The following is an 11924-nucleotide window of genomic DNA, read 5'->3' as shown; positions in this document are numbered from 1 at the left end:
TCATTTTCTTGCGATCCCTTATAACTTTGATCCCAAGGATGTATGCCGCTTCACCTAAGTCCTTCATGTCAAATTATTTGAACAACCATGCCTTTACTGATGATAACATCTCAACATTGTTTCCAATGAGTAAAATATCATCTACATATAGTACTAGAAAAAAACCACTGCATTACCTTCACTTCTCTTATACATGCACGATTCGCTTGGACTTTGATCAAATCTATATGACTGGACTGCCTGATCAAAATGAATATTCCAGTCTCTAGAAGCTTGTTTAAGTCCATAAATAGACCTCTTAAGCTTACATACCAGATGCTCTTGGCCTTCCTTAATGAATCCTTTTGGTTGCTGCATATAGATGGTTTCTTCAAGACTTCCATTAAGAAAAGCTGTCTTGACATCCATTTGCCAAATCTCATAATCGAGATGAGCTGCTATAGATAAAAGAATACGGATTGACTTAAGCATGACTACCGGTGAAAAGGTTTCCTCATAATCGATACCTTATTTCTGAGTATACCCTTTCGCAATAAGTCTTGCTTTCTAGGCTTTCACCTTTTTATCTAATCCCCTCTTTTTCTTGTAGATCCACTTACATCCAATAGGTTTTATACCTTTGGGTGGTTCCACGAGCTCCCAGACCTGATTAGAATACATTGATTCTATCTCAGATTCCATTGCCTTTTGCCAAAGATCTGCATCTTTGTCTTGTACTGCCTCTTCGTATGTACGGGGATCATCATCATGTTCACCAGGGACCAAGTCCGAAGACTCTCCCAAAAACATGAATCTATCAGGCTGTTGAACAACCCTCCCACTACGACGAGGCACTGGTGCGGTATTAGTGACAGGTTGTACATTATGTTGTGGTTGTTCTACTTGTACTACAGCTTCATGGGTATTATTTGTCCCTCCCACTAGTTCCTCTAAAACGACACTACTCATGGGTTTGTGATTCATTATATAGTCCTCCTCCAAGAATCTTGCATTGGTACTAACAATGACATCCCGATTCTTCGGACTATAAAATAAATATCCTTTCGTTCCCATGGGGTAGCCTACAAACAACCTTACTTCTGTACGAGATTCTAACTTAGTCGCGTTCTTGTTCAGCACATGTGCTGGACAACCCCATATTTGAATATGTCTTAGACTCGGTTTATCCCCGGTCCACAATTCTAAGGGGGTTTTAGGAATCGACTTAGAAGGTACTAAGTTCAGAAGATAAGCTGTTGTCTCTAAGGCATGTCCCCAAAACGACTTGGGTAAATCCGAATAACTCATCATCGATCTAACACTCTCTAAAAGAGTCTGGTTCCTTCTCTCTGCTACACCGTTCTGCTGCGGTGTGCCTGGTGCAGTTAACTGGGATTCTATCCCATTTTCTGATAAATATTCCCTAAATTCTCCAAGCAAGTATTCGCCACCACGATCTGATCGTAGTGAATTGATACTTTTATTAAGTCGCTTCTTCGTTTTAGCTTTGTACTCTTTGAACTTATCAAAGCACTCAGACTTACGGTGCAACAAATAAACGTACCCATATCTAGAATAATCATCAATGAAAGTGACGAAATATTCATAACCACCTCTTGCTTGGATATTCATGGGTCCACATAAATCAGGGTGAACCAATTCTAACAGTTGTTTGGCTCTATTCCCTTTTGCCTTGAAAGGCCTATTAGTCATTTTACCTTCCAAGCATGATTCACAAACTGGAAATGGCTCCACTGCCAATGAGCTTAAAGGCCCGTCTACTACCAGTCTTTGAATCCTCCTCAAGTTAATATGACCTAATCTCAAGTGCCAAAGATATGTTTGGTTCAAACTAGAAGGTTCCTTTCTTTTAGTAGAGTTAGAAGATGTGTTGTTCAATTCCCTAAATTGCAGTTGCAGTGCAGGTTGACTAGGATTAATTATATACAAATTGTCTTGCAATGTACCAGAACATATAATTCGTTTATTCATCATAATAGAAACATTACGATCCAAACAAACATTATAACCATCCAAAGCAAGTTTAGAAACCGAAATTAAATTCCTTCTAAAAGAAGGTACATAAAGACAATTGTTCAAAACCAAAATCCCATCGGAACCGAAAGATAAATGAATAACTCCTACTGCAACTACTGCTACTTTCGTAGCAGCTCCCATGAACACGTATATCTCACCATCTCTAAGCATTCTGGATAGTTGGAACCCCTGCATAGAATTACAAACATGATCAGTGGCTCATGTATCTACACACCAAGTGCTCGTAGATATAGCCTCTATAAATGTTTCTGTAACTAGAGAAAGAGACATACCAGTATTGTTTGTCTTCTTAGGAAGAGGACAATCCTGTTTCCAGTGACCTGACTGTTTGCATCTGAAGCACTTTCCCTTAGGCTTTTTCACACCACCCTGAACTCCCACTGCCTTCACAGCTTTCTGTGTCTGAGCCTTTTTCTTCTTCTTAATACCTTTCGGCTTAGAGGAAGAACCTTTCTCAGCCACATTCACTTGAACACTCTGCCGAAATAATCCTTCAGCTGCCTGAAGTTCTGTCAGCAGTTCCGCGAGACTATACTGCCTCCTGTTCATATTGTAATTCAAGCGGAACTGCTCAAAACTCTTGGACAAGCTCATAAGGATAATGTCAATCTGGGTTTCCCCGTCAAGTTCAGCACCAAGGATCTCTATCTCATTCATATGCGACATCATCTTGAGAACATGATCCCTTACAGGTGTGCCTTCAGCCATCTGAGTGTTCATTAAAGCCTTCATGGCTACTTGCCTAGCAGCCCTATTCTGATCTCCAAAAAGTTCCTTGAGATTAAAGAGCATATCCGAAGCAGTGGCCATAGACTGATGCTGATGCTGCAAAACACCCGACATTGCTACCAGAATGTAACATCGCGACATCTCATCAGCCTTAATCCAACGTTTATAATACTCTTTCTCATCTTCAGGAGCATCAACAGCAGGCTGTTCAGGCTTGGGTTCATAAGTGCAAAACTTGTACTCCTCAGCAGTCAACACAATGTCCAAATTTCGTTTCCATTCAATATAGTTAGGTCCGGTAAGTTTGTTATCCTTAAGTATGGTGAATAGTGGATTAAAGCCCATTTTATCCTGAGAATCATGCATAAAAACATCACATAAATAAGGGTGCATTAATTATTAAGATCTAAATTATTAAAATTTAATACACTAACATCTAAACACCATAAGCTTCTGGTACGCCACGATGTGTGACATGTATACCACCTAATTTTATTTAAATGTTACTTCGGTCCTATTACTAAACAATATGCCACGTTGGGGTGGACTATATTATTTTTCATAGCTAAGTGTATACCATCATCAAATCTTAAATTATTCGAAATCTATGGAACTTGGTACGCCACGATGGGTGGCGTGTATACCTTCCAATATTCGTAATTTTGCCTTGAATAGAATACTTCAATTCAATATTCATCAATGGTTTGATTTCCAGGTAGTGGAGGAGTCACATCGGTCTCGTTTAAAACCCACAGCCTTACAAGTTCGATGAACCCGTTTTTGACAAAATCGCCCCAAATCAGAAATAAAGAAAATCCGTATTTATTCCTTTCAAAATTTATTAATTTAAGAAGTTTGTTATAGTAATTTCTATAACATTCTAGACACCACAAATTACATGCCACGATGGGTGACGTATATATAATTTATATTCGTCTTTATGTTAAATTACCTACAACCAATAATGGAGACCATGTGATTTAATTTCATATTAATTCCCTCTCCCACTTAGATTTTTTATTATTATTAAAATTGAGGAATTTTAAAATTAAATGGGGCCCTATGTTGTTATAATTATGTCTAATCATGCATTCAAAATACACACATAATTTTAGCAACATATAACATTTAATTAAAGCAATAAATAAATTTTATGTCCATGTCGTCCTAATTAAGTTAAACATGCAATTTTAAAAGAATTACACACATAATTAACGACACACATAATCAATAAATTAAAGCAATAATTAAAATTTAATGGAAAAAATTAAAATAAATTTTCCACTATTATGGCCCTTGAAAAAAAATCCAGATCTAAAAAAAAATCTGCCCCAAGCGCGCCCCGACGCCCCCAGCAACCCTAGCAGCCCCAGCAGCCCCATCAGTCCCAGCTGCCGCAGCAGCCCCTTGTAATCGCACAGCGGAACAAAAAACTACCGGAATTGATTTCCGATCGCACATAACTATTACAAAATACCCGGAACAATTACAAAAAAAATAGATCTAATACAAAACTAATTTTGTAAAATCTATTCTAACACGATCAACCCTCGTGTAAATTACAACCACGATTAAACCACGTGGAAACCAAAACAAAAATTAACCACGATTAAACCACGTGGGATCCAAACACATAATTAAAATATACATGGCCATAATAGTGGATTAACAACCTGCATCAAAACCAATACAAGCAAAATACTATATACACGCATATATAATTACGACATGGACATTATATCATAAAACGTAGAACCCATTACCAGGCTCTAATACCAATTGTTGGGAACCACGGACTTAGGGTGTTACTACGTTTTACGATAAAGATTACGAAAAGAGGATTACCTTGTTAATGGTTGATTCCATGCTCTTCTATTGTATTCCCAAATTCCCTTGAGCGAAGTGTGGCCTCCGTCTTCTCAAGTTATCCTCTCTTCTTGCTCCTTGGTGGCTACAATATGTTTTCACACAATTCCAAGCAAGAAGAGAATATAAATATATATAGGCTACAATAGGGACCATGGATAATTAGGTTGGGCCTTCTAATTACATCTTGAGCCTAGCCCAATATAATTAAATATTAATTCAATCCACTAAAGAATTAATATTTGCACTACCTTTCCTAATACCGTAATTTAATTAATTCGGTTCCAATATTATTTGCTTATTAAATTCCCCAAGTTTAAAATATCATATGTCCATTAATTAAATAAATTACTGATAATTTATTTAATTAATATCTTTTATCCTTGATCATCCACTCAACCTTTATTTAATTATGCCAGAATAAATTCCACCTGCAGGGTTTCACATAATTAAATCTTTTTGAGCTTTCAAGGGGACATCATTAACCCGAATATTATCAGGACATGGATTCCTTCAATAAATAATATCCACCATGTATATAATTCCATCACCCAAAATATAATGATATAATTCAAAAGAATTATTTCATATATAAATCAAAGCATGTAAATAATATACACGTGTCAATTACTATTTCCGGATTAAGAACCTAAGCATTAGTAATAACATAGAATCTTAGTTCTCCTTCTTAATCAGTATTAAGGGAACAATTCTAAATTTGATCATGTTCAATATACACAAAGTATACTAGTATTATTTATTAGTCAATATAAACTAATCTAAATAATACTACAGCCATACCAGTGGATTGTCCAACACCACCTGTGCTGTGAACCTTATTATATTATATAACCGTATTTAACAATCTAATATTCTGTATCCCATTTGATACTAGATTGTTCACAATATATAATATTAGACAATATGTAAACATTCAAATGATTCTCAAATAAACTGGCCAGAAATAAATGTACATACTTCAAATAAATATTTTCAGTATACACTAACAATAAGGATTCCGTCCTCGGAATCTGCAGAAGATAGCACTGGGATCCTCTTACCAGCTTTCCATTTCCAAATAACCTCAATTTTCCAAAATCTCAAATAAATCTTGTATTCATTGTTTAATAAAACTTTTACGGGAGTTTCACTGTGCACCACTGTTCCATCCGTATACCCTTTGACTAACTTCTGAATAGGGACACTTTATTTGATAGAGAGAAAGAAAAATAGAGAGAGATAAAGAGGAAGAAAAAGAAAGGAAGAGATAGAGATAAAGAGAGAGAGAATTAAAGAAATAGTCTGACTTTATTATACGCCACTGATATTTTAATCACATTGCATTCCACTACCGCTATTGGTAATCCCGTCACATAGCCTTATTTTTACTTGACCAAGATAACTCAACCTAACTTGATTGGCATACCTTCGTATATTTGAGATAATAAAATCATGAAATTTCAAAGAGAAAAGAATTTCATATCATAACTCGAGTGTCCCACTATTGTGGTTACCAAATCTGATTTTTTGAGAAAGAATTGTTGAAATGAAAGAATAACCAAGAGATCAATATGATCAAACGAAGTTGGTGTTGCGTGCCCAAATTAAGACACCACTAAAGGTTGTTAACCTTCTTGTAGTCACAACACACACAAGTGATGGTATCCCATCCAACTCCTATCACACAGACAGGTATACCTTGTTTCCCCTATAATTAGGGTTGTTCATCTCAGTCAGAATAAAAGAATATGAAATGAATTCAAAATTAAATGAATAATCAAGGATTTCTAATAAATGACTTGTTAGGGCAATCCTCGGATCGAGACTGAAAAGGTTTCAAAGCAAATATTTCTGGAGAAAAATGAAATCTAGAAAATAAGATTATGGCACAAAATGGCCTAGTGGTGTCACATCACCAATAAAACTATCAACTATATAAGAAAGGTGGAAACTTTAATATCGCAACTTGACAGAGCTATCAAGACCTGAAAATAGGCTTCATGACAGCCTTTGGCACATTACGTGATTGAAAACGGGTGTTAGGGATTATATCCTCTAACAGATACCTCTTTTTGAGAGATGTCAAAAGAAGTTATAGAAAGAGAAGGTATTACCAAGTTCTTAATACTTATCTTCTGTTTGAACTCTTCTATTGACTCATCATCCGATCCTAGACACTTCTTCATGTTCTAAGGATATCGAAATTCTTCACCGTCGTCGAATCGTAGTAGCCTCGGAAGATTCCACAATAGAAGTTTGCAACTTCCAGGAGTTTTGTCTAACTCAACACAACCATCTCAAACGAATACGCCTATCTTAACTTACTCGTTGGTACTATATCCAATAGTCCAACAGGAACTCGATGTGAGCTCAAACGTCCTTACATAACTATACACACTCCTACACACTCTCGTTTTTAGTATAACCTTTGCTCTGATACCAACCTGTAAAGCCCCCAAATCCGGGGTCAGATGGATTTGGTCGTCACTATGAAACCTCAATCCAAAATAACCTGTTTAATCAATAAATACATGCCATCAACTCCAAAATAATATCCGTGACCCCAAATTACACCAGGATATTTTAAGGTTACAGTTCTAGAAACAAGAATTCCAAGTTCCATAAATAAATTTTCACTTTCTATTCAAACTCTTTTCACAAATTCCCAAATTCAAAACTTAACCCACTGGTATAACTTCAAAAAGAAGTATACTTGACCAACGATTTAATAACATAACTAATTCATATATATAAACACAACTTCATACAATAGAAATTACTCTAGTTTCGCAAAGCCTGGACCAACCATCTTCCAAAAGCTTCTTCTTTGCTTTCTTGAATTATGCAGCTAAACAATGCAAGCTAATCCTCACTGGAGGTTAAATTTAAAAACAGGCAAGTATGAGCAAAAAAAATGCTTAGCAAGTTCATTATAGCATACATATGGTCTTTTTGAAAAAAAAGCGACATCTGTCATAGAGCAGAACTTTTAAAATCATAATTGCTGAAACAAAAAATTTGTTAAGGAATCCCAGAATTGGTTCCTTAAATGTATTAAAAATCCTTTTTATATTTTTAAGCGAAAGTCTTCAGCAATACTTTGAATCTTGACGAGAATAAAACTCGTAAAACAATGTTTACGGAAATATCGTAAACAACAATAACATGAAACAATGATTATGGACTGAATCATAAGCTTTATTCAAAACCAAACTCATGAAATTAATACTCATTTTGTTGTCATATAAAATTAGATATCAATACATACTTTGATGCTCACAACATCCCATATTGAAGTCAACATCAATCATCTATACTAATAGCACCTTTGATATTTAACAACAACCTAAATATCCATGTCAATCAGAAACTGAATCAAAACTACATTTCAACTTTTATCCGAAAATAAAACACTTGATAAATCATTTATTATATGATTATCAAAATAATATAATAATTTAGATTGGAATCTTTCTCCGACGGACGTACTATCATATGCTGATCAGCCCGTGTGATAACACTGGATCATGGTTCGGAGAAACATGTCCCAAAACACGAGTACTCAAATAAAAGGCAATATATCTGCCTATGACACACATTGTAACATAATATTTCATATAATACATAGCCCTCCACTGGACCGTCCGCCACGGTCACTTACGCATTAATCCAATTTTAAAACCTTTTATTGGAAGGGGTCATAATAATCGACACCCTAAATAATTTTATTTCCCCATTTACTTGGGCATGAATACTCACAACAAAATCATCTTTTTCTCAAAGTATAAACATTTATAAATCCGATAATTTGATAAGTAAAAACACTTAACTATTCTGAACATAGAATAGCATATGAGTACTTGCGTAAACAGAATCATTTAATTCAGCGATATATAAAATAATTATCTATACTGAAGTAGGAATTGAGAAGAATACTTGCATAATCATAAGTAGTTTGATATGTAAAATATCGAACTATTCTGGAATTAGAATAGCGTAGAAAACTTGCCTTTGAGTTTTAGCAGTTAGTCACACTCGTAACAACGCAATTATCTCAGTATGGCATCTCAAGACATCACCGTCTTTTACTTTGCTAAATCTCTGATCTGCTGCTCATACAGTGTTGCAACCCAATATTCCATACTATTCAACTCCACTCTTCATCCATTTCATCTGGTCCTGATCGTCTTGAAAGACTCGTATCCATAATTAGAAAGTAACACTTTAATCATCTAAACGATAATTACTCGAAGAACTGCTCGTCAAAACCCTATCGTCTACCCATATGATAGCCCACACATCAATAAAATAGTCAAACACAAGACACTTGACCCACGTACACACGTAATTCACATAGCATGTAAACACGTAACTCACATATCATATAATTTATATAACACATGACTCAGTTTGTTAAAAGGTTCGACTCAGTACGTTTAAAACTAAAATCGAGTCAAAAATATGATTTATCGATCAATAATCGACTCAAAACGACTCGTAAAATAAGCGACCTTTCGAAACAAAAGGATTTGGGTCTCGGAAGTATTTTTAATGAAACCAGGATATTTTTCTGAGTCTAGACGCGTTCGTTTCGTATTAAACGAACAAACGGTCTATTTATTACGAATAAAATAAGAATTAATCAATTATTAATAATATTAATTGAATATTCAATACCTTTATATAATTTTAAAAGCTCAAAATAATTTTAGAATATTATTTGGCTCAATTATAAATAATTACACTTTATTCAACTATTTATAAATAAAAAATTAATTGATTAAATAAATTAATCAATTAATTAAATGAATTAATAATTAACCAAAACAAATTATAAATAATTAAATCAAATTATAATTTTCAAAAATAATAAAAGATAGTGATTTGAAATTAAAATAGATATTTTACAAAAAAATTGAAAATAACATATTTGTAAAACACACTTTTCCTCGGGGTCAGGACCCCTCAAAATCAATTCCAAACAATACAATCCAACTATACTCTAATAAAATCAATAAATTTAAAACACACCATAATTTATATTTTCACGTAAAAACTGTTACATATATTTGATAATGTCATGTCTAATATAATTTATGTTTAGTTTTCAGATCTTACTTAAACAGGACAAATCAGTACTTAACTGAAATCAGCACTTATACTGAAGTCAGAACTTAAGTCATCAGTACTTAAGGTTCAGGAGATATTTATCAGAAGATAATATCAGGACTTAAAGGAAACGTTCAGATAAGGAAGGCGGCTGATGGAAAGATCAAGACAAACGTAAGAAGAGATATGCATGAATAAGAAATTCTATGAAAAATAGAATACTTGGAAGAAAAGACATCTGATTGATATATTTTAGGAAGCAGAATTATATTCCATATCAATTAGCGATTATCTTGTAACTGTGTAGTATATAAACACAGACATAGGGTTTATACTATAAGTGTTATCATTATCGAGAAGATTATTTATTGTAACCCTAGCAGCTCTCGTGATATTTGTTCATCACTGAGAGAGGACAGTTCCGTACTGTAACATAATTTATTGCTTTGAATAAAGTTTGTTTTCTGTTACTTGTGTTATTAGAATTCAATTTGATTGTGCTATACACTGTATTCACCCCCCTCTACAGCGTGTGTGACCTAATGTAATAACCCCCAAAATTTTGAACTTTTTGTAACCCTTGTGAATAGTGTTTTTGCTGAATGAGGAAACTTTTCATGCCACACTATGTAGGGGTTCTGTTATGGATATTCTGAGATTTTAGTAGTACTCTATATGGTATATAAGTGTATGTAAAGATCGTCAGAATCCAATTCCGAATACTTTGATTTTTCCCGGAAATCCACTAGATACGGAAAGAATTGAGTATAAGGTAACAGGATAAAAAGGATTTAAATTAAAGGATTATAAGAGAGGATCATAAAAGGAATATAATATATTGAGAAAGGTTAAGGGAACCTAAGTAATAAGATCCCGGGTATGATCCCTCAAACGATAAATGAAAACAAAAGTTAAGCGAACCGTATAACAGATCAGCGATCATTAGGCAAACAATTAGGAAGTTAATCAAAGGGATTAGAGAGGATGATGTCACCCAACCAATGAGAAGAGGACAAAGAGGGGAGGATGACATCATGAGCATGACATAAGCATGACATAAGGGAAGGAGATGTGGTTGAATTAAAACCACACAAAGTTAAGGCTAAAAAGGTAATTAACCAAAACAAAAACAAAACTTCATCCACCAAGCCAAACAAATCATTTCATCAAAACAAAAGAAAAATCCATTTCTCTTCACCAAGGGTTTGCTCTCGGCTTTTCCTAGTTTTCAAAGAGAAAATTTTCAAAATCCAAGATCCAAGCTTCCTAAATTGGTAAGATAATTCCCTAGTATTCCTTATGCATAGTTATGGCTATATTATGAGTTTAAGCCACCAATTCATTCTCTATCTTCTCCAAGAAATCAATGAAGAAGACAATGAATAGTGATTTCAAGGTTTTTAACTTGATTTTTCTTGCTTTTCCTTTAAGATCCAAGCATTCCTAAGACTCCTCAAGGCTTCTTAAGGCTTCCTAGCTACTCACACCACTTCAAGGAAGGTATATCATCTCCAAACCCTAGCTTTACTATGTATATTAGGATGATTTTGGTTGTTATGGTATTAGAGTAGCTTAATGATGGTTGGTTTAGAGTTGGGTTGGAATAGTGGAGATTGGAATGTTGAAATCTTATGATTTGGTTAAAGAATGTAGTATAGTTTAAATTCAAGTTTTAGGACTATGTAAATTGATTATAATGAGTTGATTTGGGGCTGTTGTAAAGTAATATGGATGGAGTTTTGATTGGGTTGTTGTTATTCCCAGTGGACTAACAATGAGATTTACAGAAGGGGGGTTGAATGTAAATCTCAAAACTTTTTCAAGTTTTGAGCAGTTTCCAAGGCTAAGTGTTTGAGTGATCAAATGTGTGTGAATTGCTTGAAGCTGATGCAGACAGATATATATTCAAACACAAATGTAATGAACACAAAGAACTTTAAAAAAAAACTTTTCTGGTGGATTTGTTGTTCCACCAGAGATGTGTTATTTCAGAAAATCTGTGATTCAAAGAATTAAATCACAGCTGCTTCCTAGTACAAACTAGATGATTTTCTCTTTTGATATTTCTAAACAGCTCAAGGAAAATTCATATCTAATTACTAGCTGCTATTTGGTTTATATATCACCAAGTTTACAAGTGAAGACAAACTGTAAAATATAATTGAAAAGATTCTTCACATGTT

This window comes from Apium graveolens, unplaced genomic scaffold (genome assembly GCF_009905375.1).
Source record: "Apium graveolens cultivar Ventura unplaced genomic scaffold, ASM990537v1 ctg2762, whole genome shotgun sequence".
Lineage (NCBI taxonomy): Eukaryota > Viridiplantae > Streptophyta > Magnoliopsida > Apiales > Apiaceae > Apium > Apium graveolens.
The sequence above is the reverse complement of the archived record's forward strand: the minus strand, read 5'-3'. Positions refer to the sequence as shown.